This window comes from Ranitomeya variabilis, chromosome 8 (assembly GCF_051348905.1).
Source record: "Ranitomeya variabilis isolate aRanVar5 chromosome 8, aRanVar5.hap1, whole genome shotgun sequence".
Taxonomy (NCBI): Eukaryota; Metazoa; Chordata; class Amphibia; order Anura; family Dendrobatidae; genus Ranitomeya; species Ranitomeya variabilis.
In genome coordinates, this window is record NC_135239.1 from 196,813,913 (window position 1) to 196,831,722 (window position 17,810).

General features: G+C 43.4%; 1 protein-coding gene across 9 annotated transcripts in view; it reads right to left on the bottom strand.

Annotated features, from left to right (window-relative positions):
- Nucleotides 1–17,810, bottom strand: part of MAGI1 (membrane associated guanylate kinase, WW and PDZ domain containing 1) — a 446,025-nt gene that overhangs the window by 129,721 nt on the left and 298,494 nt on the right. The gene's annotated exons all lie outside the window — the stretch shown is intronic.

Consider the following 17,810-nt stretch of genomic DNA (forward strand, 5'->3'; position numbering starts at 1 on the left):
TGCCATGATCAATAATTAATTACAATATAAATTTTTATACTGAAAAGCTTTTTACCAGCCCAGTAGGAGTCGTGCATAAACTGCACAGCAAATTGTCGCTTCTACTGAGGATCTTTGAGGTTTTGGGACTATCAGCGCCGATTATTACACATGTTCATCTTCACTATTACCGTGCTGATTTTCACTTTTCTAATAAGATCCCAATATTTCCTGACATGCATTTTCTTTTGTATTGCAATCTAAATCGGGCTTTTATCACCAATTATCTTTAAAAGAAATGTTATAATGTAATGTGAGAATGAGGGTTACACATCCATAAACAATTTCCAGTTACTTTAACCCTGCTGTCATGGGAGACCCTTATTGGCTTTCATACATGAAATTAGTGGTTCGAATTTTACAATGTATCTCTCATTTACCAGGTTATTATACCCTGACCATGTATAAGATCTTATTAGGAGTTCAGAAAGTTACAACTTGATATAACAACTGATTTTGTGAATGTATTATTTGTTCTTTACATTTTGCAACAAAACAGTAATAATACAGCACAGATTTCAAACATGCACCAGTGCATCTAAAATAGTGTGATGGGCATTACAACTACAAAAGAAGCTGATTGGAGAAAGCTTGCTTAACAGGGAGTGTGCACTGTGCTCTGAACTTTCAGCTCCACAAGCAGCCACTGACGTCTGACTCCCAGGTACCAAGCAACCACTGTGCTCTAAAATTTCAGCTCCACAAGCAGCCACTGAGATCTGAACTTGCCGGTCCTCATGCAGCCACTGCGATTTGAACTTGCAGTTCCACATGCAGCCACTGAGGTCTGAACTTTCAGGTCCACATGCAGCCACTGCACTTTTAACTTGCAGGTCCACATGCAGCAACTGCGCTCTGAACTTGCTGTTCCACATGCAGCCACTGCGCTATGAACTTGCAGATCCACATGCAGCAACTACGCTCTGAACTTGCAGTTCCACATGCAGCTACTGCGCTATGAACTTGCAGGTCCACAAGAAGAAACTGAGGTCTGAACATGCAGGCCCAGATTCAGCGACTGAGGTCTCAACATGCAGGTCCACATTCATCAACTTAGATCTAAACATGCAGATCCACATTCAGCAACTGAGGTCTAAACATGGAGGTCCACATTCAGCAACTGAGGTCTGAACATGCAGGTCCACAATCAGCAACTGAGGTCTGAACATGCAGGTTCACATTCAGCAACTGAGGTCTGAACATGCAGGTCCACATTCAGCAACTGAGGTCTGAACATGCAGGCCCACATTCAGCAACTGAGGTCTGAACATGCAGGCCCACATTCAGCAACTGAGGTCTGAACATGCAGGTCCACATTCAGCAACTGAGGTCTGAACATGCAGGTCCACATTCAGCAACTGAGGTCTGAACATGCAGGTCCACATTCAGCAACTGAGGTCTGAACATGCAGGTCCACATTCAGCAACTTAGATCTAAACATGCAGATCCACATTCAGCAACTGAGGTCTGAACATGCAGGCCCACAAGCAGCAAACTGAGGTCTGAACATGCAGGATCATATTCAGCAACTGAGGTCTGAACATGCAGGTCCACAATCAGCAACTGAGGTCTGATCATGCAGGCCCACAAGCAGCAACTGAGGTCTGAACATGCAGGTCCACAAGCAGCAACTGAGGTCTGAACATGCAGGTCCACAAGCAGCAACTGAGGTCTGAACATGCAGGTTCACATTCAGCAACTGAGGTCTGAACATGCAGCAATTGAGGTTTTAACTTGCAGGTCCAGATGCAGCAACTGTGCTCTGAACTTGCAAGACAAAAAGCAGACATGACAAAGAAGGCAGATCTTAGAAAAAAAAAATACATTTAGAGATTTTTACTAGCTCAGTTGAAAGTGCACATTTAGCCTTTTAAGACGCTATCTGAAGTTATTTAGAAGATGTATTCCTGACCTGGCAGGTGCCACATACAGGTTTACACATTTGTAATTAACTTGGCATTGTGACATTTGGACTGTAGATCAGCCTGGAAGTGTGAAATGCACTGCAGCAAAAAAAGAATGTTATTTCTTTGTTTGTTTGTTTTTTTAAATTGTGAAAAGTTTTTTCAGAGGGTCATTTATTATTCAACCCCTCAACCCACCAGAATTCTGTTTGGTTCCCCTAAAGTATTAAGAAGTAGTTCAGGCACAAAGAACAATGAGCTTCACATGTTTGGATTAATTATCTCTTTTTCCAGCCTTTTCTGACTATTTAAGACCCTCCCCAAACTTGTGAACAGCACTCATACATGGTCAACATGGGAAAGACAAAGGAGCATTCCAAGGCCATCAGAGACAAGATCGTGGAGGGTCACAAGGCTGGCAAGGGGTACAAAACCCTTTCCAAGGAGTTGGGCCTACCTGTCTCCACTGTTGGGAGCATCATCCAGAAGTGGAAGGCTTATGGAACTACTGTTAGCCTTCCATGGCCTGGACAGCCTTTGAAAGATTCCTCCCGTGCCGAGGCCAGGCTTGTCCGAAGAGTCAAGGCTAACCCAAGGACAACAAGGAAGGAGCTCCGGGAAGATCTCATGGCAGTGGGGACATTGGTTTCAGTCAATACCATAAGTAACGTACTCCACCGCAATGGTCTCCGATCCAGACGAGCCCGTAAGGTACCTTTACTTTCAAAGCGTCATGTCAAGGCTTGTCTACAGTTTGCTCATGATCACTGAGACTGACTGGTTCAAGGTTCTCTGGTCTGATGAGACCAAGATCGAGATCTTTGGTGCCAACCACACACGTGACGTTTGGAGACTGGATGGCACTGCATACGACCCCAATAATACCATCCCTACAGTCAAGCATGGTGGTGGCAGCATCATGCTGTGGGGCTGTTTCTCAGCCAAGGGGCCTGGCCATCTGGTCCGCATCCATGGGAAGATGGATAGCACGGCCTACCTGGAGATTTTGGCCAAGAACCTCCGCTCCTCCATCAAGGATCTTAAGATGGGTCGTCATTTCATCTTCCAACAAGACAACGACCCAAAGCACACAGCCAAGAAAACCAAGGCCTGGTTCAAGAGGCAAAAAAATCAAGGTGTTGCAGTGGCCTAGTCAGTCTCCTGACCTTAACCCAATTGAAAACTTGTGGAAGGAGCTCAAGATTAAAGTCCACATGAGACACCCAAAGAACCTAGATAACTTGGAGAAGATCTGCATGGAGGAGTGGGCCAAGATAACTCCAGAGACCTGTGCCGGCCTGATCAGGTCTTATAAAAGACGATTATTAGCTGTAATTGCAAACAAAGGTTATTCCACAAAATATTAAACCTAGGGGTTGAATAATAATTGACCCACACTTTTATGTTTAAAATTTATAAAAATTTAACTGAGCAACAAAACTTTTTGGTTTGTAAGATTTATGCATCTGTTAATAAATCCTGCTCTTGTTTGAAGTTTGAAGGCTCTAACTTATTTGTATCTTATTAAACCTGCTAAATCTGCAGGGGGTTGAATACTACTTGTAGGCATTGTAGGTCAGCTGAAGAGTGGTTGAAAAATGCCATTACAGTTTATTATACAGTTTTTTTAGCCAAAGATAACAGTGGATTTAGGAAGATTGACAAATAAAAATGACTTCTCCTTGCTGGATACATTTATAGTCTTGGCTTAGGGTATGTGCACACGCTGCGGATTTTGCTGCGGATCCGCAGCGGATTTGACACTGCGGATCCGCAGCAGTTTTCCCAAAGTTTACAGTACCATGTAAACCTATGGGAAAAAAAAACCGCTGTGCACATGCTGCGGAAAAATTATTTTCCGCAGCATGTCAATTCTTTGTGCGGATTCCGCAGCGGTTTTACACCTGCACCAATAGGAAACTGCAGTTGTAAAACCGCAGTGCAATCCGCAGGAGAAACCGCGATAAAATCCGCAGTGAAAACCGCAGTGGTTTTGCACTGCGGATTTTCCAAATCCGCTGCGGAAAAATTCGCAGCAGAATCTGCAATGTGTGCACATACCCTTAAGGTCCCTAAAGGAGCTTTCTAATTTCAGAAAGTGATGGACTATTGCTTTATGACCGGTGGGAATTAGACCTTGGGGGCTGCCATTGGTCCTAAGAATGAAGGGATGCTGTGCTGGGGTAACAAGAAAGGGGTGTGATTGTTCATACATGAATATGTATGGGATAGAAACATTGATCCCAGTGGACACGCTCCGTGACTGTAAAGCCTTAAGACAAGAATAAATAAGCAGAGTATATGCCCAGCAGACTTTAATAACTCTTGGCCCTGGCTTTGAGGCTAAAATTTCTAAAGGAAGAAAATAAAATATGGATGGCACAAACATAAAACATTTAAGGCAAAGTGTCATCAGAAAATAACGAATACCAGAATATACAAGGTCCAGTAGTCAATATATATACAGTATATATAGTATGCACCAATGACAACAGGTAATAGTCATGGCGGCATCCTTCCTCTCTGTGCTACAGTGCCTTGCGAAAGTATTCAGCTCCCTGGAACTTTTCAACCTTTTCCCACCTATCATGCTTCAAACATAAAGATATCAAATGTTAATTTTTGGTGAAGAATCAAGAACAAGTGGAACACAATTGTGAAGTTTAACGAAATTTATTGGTTATTTTAAATTTTTGTGGAAATTCAAAAACTGAAAAGTGGGGCGTGCAATATTATTCGGCCCCTTTACTTTCAGTGCAGCAAACTCCCTCCAGAAGTTCATTGTGGATCTCTGAATGATCCAATGTTGTCCTAAATGCCTAATGATGATAACTATAATCCACCTGTGTGTAATCAAGTCTCCGTATAAATGCACCTGCTCTGTGATAGTCTCAGGGTTCTGTTTGAAGCACAGAGAGCTTCATGAAGACCAAGGAACACAACAGGCAGGTCCGTGATACTGTTGTGGAGAAGTTTAAAGCCGGATTTGGATACAAAATAATTTCCAAAACTTTAAACATCCCAAGGAGCACTGTGCAAGCGATCATATTGAAATGGAAGGAGTATCATACCACTGCAAATCTACCAAGACCCGGCCGTCCCTCTAAACTTTCATCTCAAACAAGGAGAAGACTGATCAGAGATGCAGCCAAGAGGCCCATGATCACTCTGGATGAACTGCAGAGATCTACAGCTGAGGTGGGACAGTCTGTCCATAGGACAACAATCAGTCATACACTGCACAAATCTGGCCTTTATGGAAGAGTGGCAAGAAGAAAGCCATTTCTCAAAGATATCCATAAAAAGTGTTGATTAAAGTTTGCAACAAGCCACCTGGGAGACACCAAACATGTGGAAGAAAGTGCTCTGGTCAGATGAAACCAAAATCGAACATTTTGGCAACAATGCCAAACGATATGTTTGGCGTAAAGGCAACACAGCTCATTACTCTGAACACACCATCCCCACTGTCAAACATGGTGGTGGGAGCATCATGGTTGGGGCCTGCTTTTCTTCAGCAGGGACAGGGAAGATAGTTAACATTGATTGGGAAGATGGATGCAGCCAAATACAGGACCATTCTTGAAAAAAACCTGTTGGAGTCTGCAAAAGACCTGAGACTGGGACAGAGATTTGTCTTCCAACAAGACAATGATCCCAAACATAAAGCAAAATCTACAATGGAATGGTTCACAAATAAACATATCCAGGTGTTAGAATGGCCAAGTCAGAGTCCAGACCTCAATCCAACCGAGAATCTGTGGAAAGAGCTGAAAACTGCTGTTCACAAACGATCTCCATCAAATCTCACTGAGCTCGAACTGTTTGCCAAAGAAGAATGGGCAAGAATTTCAGTCTCTCGATGGACAAAACTGATAGAGACATAACCCCAAGCGACTTGCAGCTGTAATTGCAGCAAAAGGTGGCGCAACAAAGTATTAAGTTAAAGGGGCCGAATAATATTGCACGCCCCACTTTCCAGTTTTTGATTTGCCACAAAAATTGAAAATAACCAATAAATTTCGTTCAACTTCACAATTGTGTTCCACTTGTTGATTCTTCACCAAAAATTTACATTTGGTATCTTTATGTTTGAAGCAGGATATGTGGGAAAAGGTTGGAAAGTTCCAGGAGGGCGAATACTTTCGCAAAGCACTGTATGACCTCTGCACAGATCACAGAGCATGACCACAACACGGTCCCACAGAAGTCAGTAAAGCATTTCAAAACAGTAGTCTGAACAGAGAAAAAATGTAATATATATATATTTATTAGGAAAAAAAGAATATAAATTAGTATCTGGTTTTAATTTGTTAAAAAAGGAACATGGCAAGTAAAATTGATATAGTTCAACTTCTGGAAGGGGGAGGCATGACAGAGGTATTCACAAAACACCATTTGTGTTAGGTACCCGGCTCTTGATGCATAACGACCTATATATTATTCTAGGAGTGTTATTGTAAATATTTTTCGGCAAATAATTCCACTTTGGATCACGGATAGCTTCAGCCACAGTGACAGAGCACAACAGCTCTCGCCTGATGACATAAAGTCAGCAAGATATGACGGCTGCTCTGCTGCTGCGGCTCCCTCCTCCCCCTCCTCCCGCTTGACACATTTTTAGCTTCATCTTATATCTCATTCAAAACGCTTTCCTCCTGCTAGAGCTGTAAGGCCCGGCATGCCACCTGTCATTCCAGCAGATGTATGTAACAATGCTCTTTTCAGCCGACACAGACAACGACTCCAAACCTCGGCGCCCTGCACTAACCCCAAGAAGAATTTCGGATTTATTATTTCAAAAACAATTTTATTACATACACAGCTCATCTGATAATATAAACTGTAAGTTTACCCTCCGATTGAATGGGTAATATTAGAAAAAAATTTTTTTTTTAAGCCTGGATCAAATAAATGTTTTGATATTAGAAGCAACCACATGTAAAGATATGTTGCTACTGATCCAAGAACGAGTAATCCATTGATCAATCAATTCACAGATTGGTAAACAGATAGATGTGAGATAAATAGGAATAAAACACACGGGCAGTGTCCATCCGAATTCTTTGCATTTTAAACAAGAACCACAATCCATTGGGAGTGATATTATCTATAAATGGAAGTATTTAGAGACCACAACAACTCAACTACGAAGTGAAGGGAAGGTATGAGTCACCGAGTGCTGAGGAGCAAATGGCATAAAAGTCACCAACGCTCTGCTGACTCAAAAACTGCACAGTCCAGACCTCCTCTGGTATTAACATCAGCACAAACATGGATTCATGGCCGAGCAGCTGCATTCAGCCTTAAGGCCCCGTCTCACATAGCGATTTACCAACGATCACGACCAGCGATACGACCTGGCCGTGATCGTTGGTAAGTCGTTGTGTGGTCGCTGGGGAGCTGTCACACAGACCGCTCTCTCCAGCGACCAACGATCAGGGGAACGACTTCGGCATCGTTGAAACTGTCTTCAACGATGCCGAAGTCCCCCTGCAGCACCCGGGTAACCAGGGTAAACATCGGGTTACTAAGCGCAGGGCCGCGCTTAGTAACCCGATGTTTACCCTGGTTACCAAAAAAAAACAAACAGTACATACTCGCCTTTAGGTGTCCGTCAGGTCCCTTGCCGTCTGCTTCCTGCTCTGACAGTGCCGGCCGTACAGTGAGAGCAGAGCGCAGCGGTGACGTCACTGCTGTGCTGTGCTCTCACTGTACGGCCGGATCTCAGTCAGAGCAGGAAGCAGACGGCAAGGGACCTGACGGACATCAGATGGTGAGTATGTACTGTTTGGTTTTTTTTTTACATTTACGCTGGTAACCAGGGTAAACATCGGGTTACTAAGCGCGGCCCTGCGCTTAGTAACCCGATGTTTACCCTGGTTACCAGTGAAGACATCGCTGGATCAGTGTCACACACACCGATTCAGCGATGTCAGCGGGACCTCAACGACCAAAAAAAGGTCCAGGCCATTCAGACACGACCAGCGATCTCACAGCAGGGGCCTGATCGCTGGTACGTGTCACACATAACGAGATCGCTACTGAGGTCGCTGTTGCGTCACAAAACTTGTGACTCAGCAGCGATCTCGCTAGCGATCTCGCTATGTGAGACGGGGCCTTTACATTACCAAGCACAATGTAGAGCGTCAGATGGCGTGGTGTTAAACCACCACCACTGGACTCTGCAGGAAACATGTTGTGTGTAGTGATGGATCACACTTCTTTATCTGGTATCTAATGGACAGGTCTGGGTTTGGTGAATACTAGGAGAACCAGGGTCGTACATAGAATTCATGGGTCCCCATAGCATAAGTTCTATTTGCCCCTTTCACCTAAAAAGAAAAAAAAAATGTAATATTTGGCGGGGTCACAGAAGAGCATATCTCACAACTTTGTAGGCCCTTACAAAGTCATCTTCCTCCTATATAGTCCTCCATACAGTATTATGGACACCGCACAGTCCTCCATACAGTGTTATGGGCACCACATAGTCCTCCATACAGTATTATGGACAAAGCATAGTCCTCCTTACAGTATTATGGCCACCACATAATTCACCATACAGTATTGTGGACACCACATAGTCTTCCTTACAGCATTATGGGCCCATATAGTCCTCCATACAATATTATGGTCCCCATATAGTCTTCCTCACAGTGTTATGGGTCCCATATGGTCCTTCATACAGTATAATGAGCCTCATATAGTGCGCCATACAGCGCTGGCATCGGGCCCCATAGTGGCTGAGTGGTTTGCTGCCATTGGGGGTATGCCACTGAGGAGAACATTACCCACATGACTGGATTGTGCCTGCTGTACAGGTTGGTCGAGGAGGGATAATACTAATCGACTTATTATCAGGGGTCGGCCTCAGCCCCTTACATGCACATGGGGTCCTAATATGTGCAGTTTCTATTCACAGATCACTGAAGGACATTGCCAAAGGCCAAAGCTAAAAAGAAATGGGGCTTAGAATTAGCGCAGACACCTTCTGACAGCAGTTACTTGTTCTTCAAGAGTCAAAATGTGAGCACAAAATGATGGCATAAAAAACAAATTGTTGCATTTATTCCAGGAAAAGTATTTACAGAGATGAAGACGATAATGGTGAGATCTGCAGAATCTATCAGTGTTCTGATACAAGCACTGCATCAAATGCCATTAAGCATGACGGTGTGAATTCATATCTCGTAATGTACGAAAGGTTAACAGATGAAGCAGTAATCATAAAATCACCAGCTGTTGGCTCCCAAGTCTGACATCAATCACAGGCTGCAGTCGACAAGCTCCTCAACTACAGAAACACTGGATCCATGGGGTGGGGGGTGAAGAAAAGGAAGGAGGATGAAGAAGAAAGAAGAAAAGGGAAGAAGAAAATGGTAGAAGAAAGATAAGAGGAAGAAGGGCGAAAGAAGAAGAGTGGAAGAAGAAGACGGGTGGAAGAAGAAGAACGGTGGAAGAAGAAGAAGGGAGAAAGAAGGGAAAAAGAAGAAGGGTGGAAGAAGAAGGGTGGAAGAAGGGAGAAAGAAGAAGGGAAAGAGAAGATGGCACAGTGATAAAAAGCAGTAACGCCACCAGGTAGGCAATTCTCCAAACTTTCCCCCATTGTCCACTTTCTGAGGAAGAAGAAGAAGTGTGGAAGAAGAAATGTGGAAGAAGAGAGGAAGAAGAAGGGAAGAAGAAGAAGGGAGGAAGAGGAAGAAGAAGGGAGAAAGAAGGGAGAAAGAAGAAGGGGGAAGAAGGGAGGAAGAAGGGAGGAAGAAGAAGGGTGGAAGAAGAAGGGTGGAAGAAGAAGGGAGGAAGAAAAAGGGAGGAAGAAAAAAGGAGGAAGAAAACGGGAGGAAGAAAAAGGGAGGAAGAAAAAGGGAGGAAGAAAAAGGGAGGAAGAAAAAGGGTGGAAGAAAAAGGGTGGAAGAAGAAGGGTGGAAGAACAAGGGTGGAAGAACAAGGGTGGAAGAACAAGGGTGGAAGAACAAGGGTGGAAGAACAAGGGTGGAAGAACAAGGGTGGAAGAACAAGGGTGGAAGAAGAAGGGAGAAAGAAGAAGGGAGAAAGAAGAAGGGAGAAAGAAGATGGCACAGTGATAAAAAGCAGTAATCAGGGTCGGCGTCAGCACCCGGCGTACCCGGCCAAGTGCCAAACCCAGGCGAGACAGGGAGGCCCATTCAGGGCCGGCGTTAGGGGCAGCAAGCTGCCAGTGCCTAGGGCCCCCACTCCCCCAGGGGCCCTCAGCCAGCGGCACATCACACAGCTGCTATGGGGCCTCTGTGAAGCAGGGGGGCCCGCCTGTCGCAAGCGCCAGGCGTCTGCCAGTAAAGTTCAAAGCAAATGATGGAGGAGAGAGCGTTACCTGATGCTCCCTCTCCCATCATTCCCCACTCTGCCTCTGACACTGCCGCTGCGGTTGCGCGATGATGTCATCGCGCACTCGCTGTGTCAGGCAGTGCAGCGACAGCCGCTGAGACCAGAGCAGGGAGGTAGCAGCGGGGCGCGGGAACATTGAGAGGTGAGGAGTGTTTTTTTTTTTTGTAACTATAACAGTGACAGTGAGTACTGGACTATGGGGCCATTCTTGGGGGAGGGGGGCTGTGCTGTATACTACATGTCTGTGCTATATACTACATGGCTGTGTTATATACTACATGGCTGTTCTATATACTACATGTCTGTGCTATATACTACATGGGCCGTGTTATATAATACGTGGGCTGTTATATGCTACATGGGATGTGCTACATGGCTGTTCTATATGTTCTATATACTACGTGGGCTGTGTTATATAATATGTGGCTGTGCTATATACTATATGGGCTGTTATATGCTACATGGGCTGTGCTATATACTACATGGCTGTTCTATATACTACGTGGGCTGTGTTATATATGTGGCTGTGCTATATACTATATGGGCTGTTATATGCTATGTGGGCTGTGCTATATACTACATGGCTGTTCTATATACTACGTGGGCTGTGTTATATAATATGTGGCTGTGCTATATACTATATGGGCTGTTATATGCTACGTGGCTGTGCTATATACTACCTGCTGTGTTATATGCTATGTGGCTGTGTTATATACTACCTGGGCTGTGTTATATACTACATGGCTGTGTTATATGCGACCATGAATCGTGGTATGTGTTAAAGGGGGGCCCACTGAGACTCTTTCGCCCGAGGCCCTCAAAAACCTGGAGCCGGCCCTGGAAGTAACGCCACCAAGTAGGCAATTCTCCAAACTTTCCCCCATTGTCCACTTTCTGAAGAAGAAGTGTGGAAGAAGAAGAAGGGAGAAAGAAGGGAAGAAGAAGAAGGGAGTAAGAAGAAGAAGGGAGTAAGAAGAAGAAGGGAGTAAGAAGAAGAAGGGAGGAAGAAGAAGAAGGGAGGAAGAAGAAGAAGGGAGGAAGAAGAAGAAGGGTGGAAGAAGAAGAAGGGTGGAAGAAGAAGGGAGGAAGAAGGGTGGAAGAAGAAGGGTGGAAGAAGGGAGAAAGAAGAAGGGAGGAAGAAGAAGGGAGGAAGAAGAAGGGAGGAAGAAGAAGGGAGGAAGAAGAAGGGAGGAAGAAGAAGGGAGGAAGAAGAAGGGTGGAAGAAGAAGGGTGGAAGAAGGGAGAAAGAAGAAGGGAGGAAGAAGAAGGGAGGAAGAAGAAGGGAGGAAGAAGAAGGGAGGAAGAAGAAGGGTGAAAGAAGAAGGGTGAAAGAAGAAGGGTGGAAGAAGAAGGGTGGAAGAAGAAGGGTGGAAGAAGAAGGGTGGAAGAAGAAGGGAGAAAGAAGGGAGGAAGAAGAAGGGAGGAAGAATAAGGGAGGAAGAAGAAAGGAGGAAGAAGAAGGGAGAAAGAAGAAGGGAGAAAGAAGAAGGAGGGAGGAAGAAGGGGGGAAGAAGATGGCACAGTGATAAAGAGCAGTAACTCCAGGTAGGCAATTCTCCAAACTTTCCCCCATTGTCCACTTTCTGAAAACCCCTCCTGCTCGATATATTGCTACTTACATGCAATTTTTTATCTTGTTTTTATTCTGATGTATCAAGGAGTTGTCCACGATTTCTTCCACATGTGACACCACACCCATCCATAGGTTGTATCAAGAATTGCAGCTCTTCTCCACCAAAGTGAATGGTGATGGGTTGCAATACCACTCATAACCTGTAGACAGGTGTGGCGCTGTTAATGGAAGACTTCAGCTGTGTTTTTTCTAATACTCCAAAAATGATTGCGATGTCATTGATTCAAGCTAAATCAAGACATAATTAAATTAGCTGCCTTTGGGGAGCATTGTTGTTTTTGTTTTTTTTTACTTAAATGCATGTATTTGAAAAAAGTATGTTTTTTTTCAATTGGGTTTTATTAAGGATTTTCCATTGTTTACCTTCTATAGCCTGAATTGCACTATCCCGGAATGAGTTAACAGAATATTTCAAGGGAATCTGTCAGCAAGTTTTTGTTATGTAATCAGAGGTCAGCATGAGGTAGGGGCAGAGACACAGATTTGAGGGATGTGTCACTTACTAGGCTGTGTACTTTCGCTTCAAAACTGTGGAAGCTTCATCAGCAGGAGATTATCACTGTCAGGACCATGCCTCACATGAGCTCTGGTCTGACCCCTCCTCTGATAAACATCTCACTGTCAAAATACAATGCACACAGAAAGCTGTGGTGTGGGCGGGGTTAGGTTTCTGAGCTCTGCTACATGCTACAAAGTCAAATGGTAACTTTTTTTTAAAGGGAATCTGTCAGCACTATTTACTATTTTATCTTAGAGCAGCATAATGAAGGGGCTAAGAGCCTGATTCCAGCGATGTGTCACTTACTAGACTGGGTGCAGTAGTTTCAATACAATCAGTACTTCATTAGAAGGAAATTATAACTGCAGGACTAGGTATCATGTGCAAGCCAGTCCAGCTTTTATAACCCCACCCCCTACCACTAATTGGCAGCTTGCTGACACTATACACATGAAATAAGGGGTGTGGGTGGGGTTATACACAGCTCAGTAATCTATCCAAACTGTAGCAAGCAGCCTAGTAAGTGACACATCACTGGAATCAAGGTCTCAGGTTATTTTATTTCAGGCGGAAGCTTACTGAACTAGAAACCTTGCTCATCGGTGTGCTATGAAGACAAGCCATAACTCCCTATTTGCTTAAGATGCCTATATTAAAGGGGTTGTCTTATCAGACACATCCCTTTCATAATGCACCTGCTGTGGTGATCAACTTACTTCCCTGGATCAGACTCCTGGCAAACTTATGATTTTTCTTCCAAGGGAAGCCACGGCTTCCTTGCATATATCTCTACTAGACTGGCTGTGCTCCTTTGATGTCAGAGCTATATCTTCAAGCAGCCACATGACATTTTTATGTCACACGACCGCTGCAGCTAATCAGTGGCCACTGATTGCCTGCATCCGTCTCTATTTTGTCACAATTGAAGAATACAAATGGCTATAGCCAATCAGCGGTTTCAAATTAGCTTCAATGGCCGGCACAGTGTTCGTTTTGATGCAAAAGAGACGGCTGCAGACAATCAGCGGCCATGTGACTGCTGATATCAAAGGAGTGGTGCCTCTTTGGGAGATAAATATTCTTTTTATTCCGCATTTTATTCTGCAGTCTGGTGCAACTAAGAAAGGGTAGTGGACAACCCCTTTAAATCTTTGAGACTGACAAAAATAAAAGTTTTCAAGCCTCTTTTTGGGAAGTTTACTATCCCTTTAATTTAATTATATTTTTCTTTTTTTCTATGGAGATGTTTTTCCGTATGCTTTAGATGCAGTTTGCTCATTTATGGCAGGATATATTTCAGGATTAGAGACCGATTTCCAAGATTAAATTTAAATATGATTAAGTAAACCGCATAGGATGGATGACTCCTCGGCCGGCGAGGACGAATACTGCTGATCCTACACAACAAAAGGTTTTATTGTATCTGCCGAGCAAACATCTATTCTTGACACTAACCTAATAGATACATAGTGGTATTAATCATCAGCCGTTACTGGATACTCCAGGACTTTCAGTAACGGCCAATTGTTGACTGCAGCCTTTAATCAAGATGTTATGTCACAATCATCATGTTATGCCACAATCATCTTTCACCTCCTTAAATGAGCAACTAGAACCCTTAGAAAAATTATATTTATATCACCGATGGCGTCCACCAAGATATAATACCTGCTGTACATACCTGTATGTTTGCCCCCAGTAAAATAATAACATTGATACTCTCCTCCAGTGCTAATGCTGATGTCGGCACTGGCTCTCCCGGTGATAGAGTGACATTATTATGTCATGCGATCCCTGAGACCAATCAGCGCTGGCTTCCTTTTCCCTACCTTTTGACGTACCACATAGATACAGAGGAAAAGAGAGAGCAGCAGCTCTCACCTCCTTCAGATGTATGTGATGTGTCCGTAGGCAGGGAGAGGGAAGCCAGCGCTGATTGGTCTCAGGGATCGCGTGACATAATGTCAGGCGATCCCAGGGAGAACCAGACATTGAAACTTTCCTCCAGTGCCAACCTCGATTCAGTGGGGTCGACACTGGCTCTCCCCATGATAGAGTGACATTATTATGTCATGCAATCCCCATTCTACACTGGCTTCCCTCTCTGTGCCTTTCGACGTATCAAATATATACAGAGGAAATGAGAGAACAGCAGCTCTCACCTCCTTCAGATGTATGTGATTTGTGCAAAGAGAGGGAAAAGAAGCCAGCGCTGATTGGTCTCAGGGATCACGTGACATAATGTCAGGTGATCTCAGGGAGAAACAGACATTGAAGCTCTCATCCAGTGCCAACCTCGATTCAGTGGTGTCGACACTGGCTCTCCCCATGATAGTGACATATCTATGTCACGCAATCCCTGAGGCCAATCAGCACTGCATTCCCTCTCCGTGCCTTTAGACACATCACATACATACAGAGGAAAGGAGAGAACAGCAGCTCTCACCTCCTCCAGATGTATGTGATTTGTGCAAAGGCAGGGAGAGGGAAGCCAACGCTGATTGGTCTCAGGGATCGCACGGCTTAACAATAATGTCAGGCAATCCCAGAGAGAACCAGACATTGAAACTCTCCTCCAGTGCCAACCTCGATTCAGTAGTGTCAACATTGGCTCTCCCCATGATAGAGTGACATTATTATGTCACGCAATCCCTGAGGCCAATCAGCGCTGGCTTCCCTCTCTGTGCCTTTAGACGTATCATATACATACAGGGGAAATGAGAGAACAGCAGCTCTGACCTCCTCCAGATATATGTGATTTGTCCAAAGACGGGGACATAATGTCATGTGATCCCTGGGAGAACCAGTGCCGACACTGCTGGAACAATAACGGACCGGCCGAGGTGAGTATAGGTGGTGTTATATTACTGGGGAAAACAGTGATTCAAAATAGATTGTTCACATTGTGGACAGTTTTGGCTGCAGAAAATAAAATGGTGAAAAAACGCTGAAAGTTTTGACATGTTGCAGATGTCACAGTGCTCAAATTCAGTCAGATGGGGAAAAAAAAAATGATGCACACGATATTTCTGAAATCTCATTTCTTTTGCCGGTATTCTAAATTGCAGCTTAAAAAAAAATTGTCATACAAATAAAAAAAAAAAAAAGCTTCAAAAACGCAACTTATTTCTCACTGCAAAATGCAAATAAATGTATATAAAATTTATACAATGTGACTTTCTGGATATTATTTTTGAAATTCTGTCTCTCAATGTTAAAATTAACCGACCCTTAAATCTCTAGACTGTTCATGTCTTTGTCAGTGGGCAAACTTACAAAACCAGCAAGGGATCAAATACTTATTTCCCCCACTTTATATCACTTTAATGACCAGTACAAAAATAAATGCAAAAGGCGCCTTTTCTCTACCGTAATCTAGGGGGGTTTGGAGGAGATCCGGTACTTTTCTTAATTACACTGAACCTGTGAATTCAGAGCTGTCAATCACACTGTAACCCCGCCCCCAAGGAGCAGCTCAGCACTACAAACAATACAGACCCCCCAGCAGTGACCAGCAAGGCTGCCATAGTACAAACCCACAATAAAAGTTTTTTTTTATTGATGTTACAGTCCTGGGTAACAGTTTTAAGAACCCCAAGGAGAGTAACTTCTCATTTTGACGGACCACCTCCCTGTCACGAATGGATCTTGAGGTTTTCATAATCAAATTCCACAATGGGAAAAAGCAATTTTATCTAATGGGCCTGGAAATAATTCGAATAGTCGTCACCATGCCGATAGCAATAGACTTGACAGCATTTTATTTTTTTTTTATTACTTAGAGGGTGAATTCAGCTGGGGTCTCAGAGACGAGAACATCGACAAATCACTTCTTTGTCTACCACGTCCATATTGAAGGGGAAGAGTAATAATGTGCCGGGGCGGCAACACACGAGTACAGCGAACCTTCACAATAGAGGAGCTAAGAAAAGATCTCCGCTCGCCATGCCGAGATTTCTTTGTATCACCTGGACAAGGCCACAAAAAAAGAGAAATTTCTGAACATTTACATTTGTCACTTATTACAGTTCAGGCAAATTTTACACTGAGTCACCTTAAATCACAAAAGTCAAAAATGTGGAAAAAAAAAAAATAGAAAAAAATTAAAATAAAATTCTCTTTACAAATATATCTACGTCCGTCAACAATTTATCCATCAGTCTATCTCAATCTAAATTAATGTCTGCCTTGCTACAACATTCTTGTATTCTATATATCTGTTTCCTGTCTATTCCCTGAATATATCTCTATCCATCTATCTGGTATCTACAGCTCTGGCAAAAATTAAGAGACCACCACATCAAAACCCTGTCCTGGGCAGCCCAATCTCCAGACCTGAACCCCACTGATGAAGAGGATGATGGATAGTCACGAGCCATCAAACAAAGAAGAACTGCTTACATTTTTGCTCCAGAAACTGTGTGAAAGACTGGTAGAAAGCATGCCAAGGCGCATGAAAGCTGGGATTAAAAATCATGGTTATTCCACAAAATATTGATTTCTGATCTCTTCCTGAGTTAAAACATTAGTATTGTTGTTTATAAATGATTATCAACTTGTTTTTTTTTTTTGCATTATTTGAGGTCTGCAGGCAATGCATTTTTTTGTAATTTTGACTTTCTCCTTTTCAGAAAAAAATACTAAATTTATTGATTGGAACTTCGGAGACATGTTGTCAGAAGTTTATAGAATAAATGAACAATTTACATTTTACTCCAAAATATACCTATAAAGAGAAAAGTCAGACAAACCGAACATTTTGCAGTGGTCTCTTCATTTTTGCCAGAGCTGTATTTACTAATTTAGAATCTGCCTATCCACATCTACAGTAGATCCATGCAATGTTCACACACATCAGTCTATCTGTCCATCTACCTAAATGGCTATATCCGTCTTGTTAGAACATTCTAGATAAATTGCACTCTTTTTCTCTCTAGATATATCTAATAATGGCGAGTGAATGTGCTAACCGAGCTAACGGGGGCTAACCGAGTGACTTCGGCGGTCTGCAATAATATGTCCGAGTCCCCGCGGCTGCATGTCTCATGGCTGTTCAACAGCTCAACACATGTCGTGCCTGTAGAACCACGGCGAAACATGCAGCCGCGGGGACTCGGACATATTATTCAAGCACGCCGAAGACACCTGAGCATACTGAGATAACACCTTATCCCAGCACGGTCGCTCATCACTAGTATCTAGCATCTGTCTTAAATCTATCAAATAGCTATTGATCTATCGCATTATCCAATATCTGTTGCAATCTCATATCTATTGATCATGTATCTATACCTATGTATCTCCATATAGTATACGGTATATAGTTATATCAATCTATCTATAGTTATCCATTTGTCAACTTGATCTG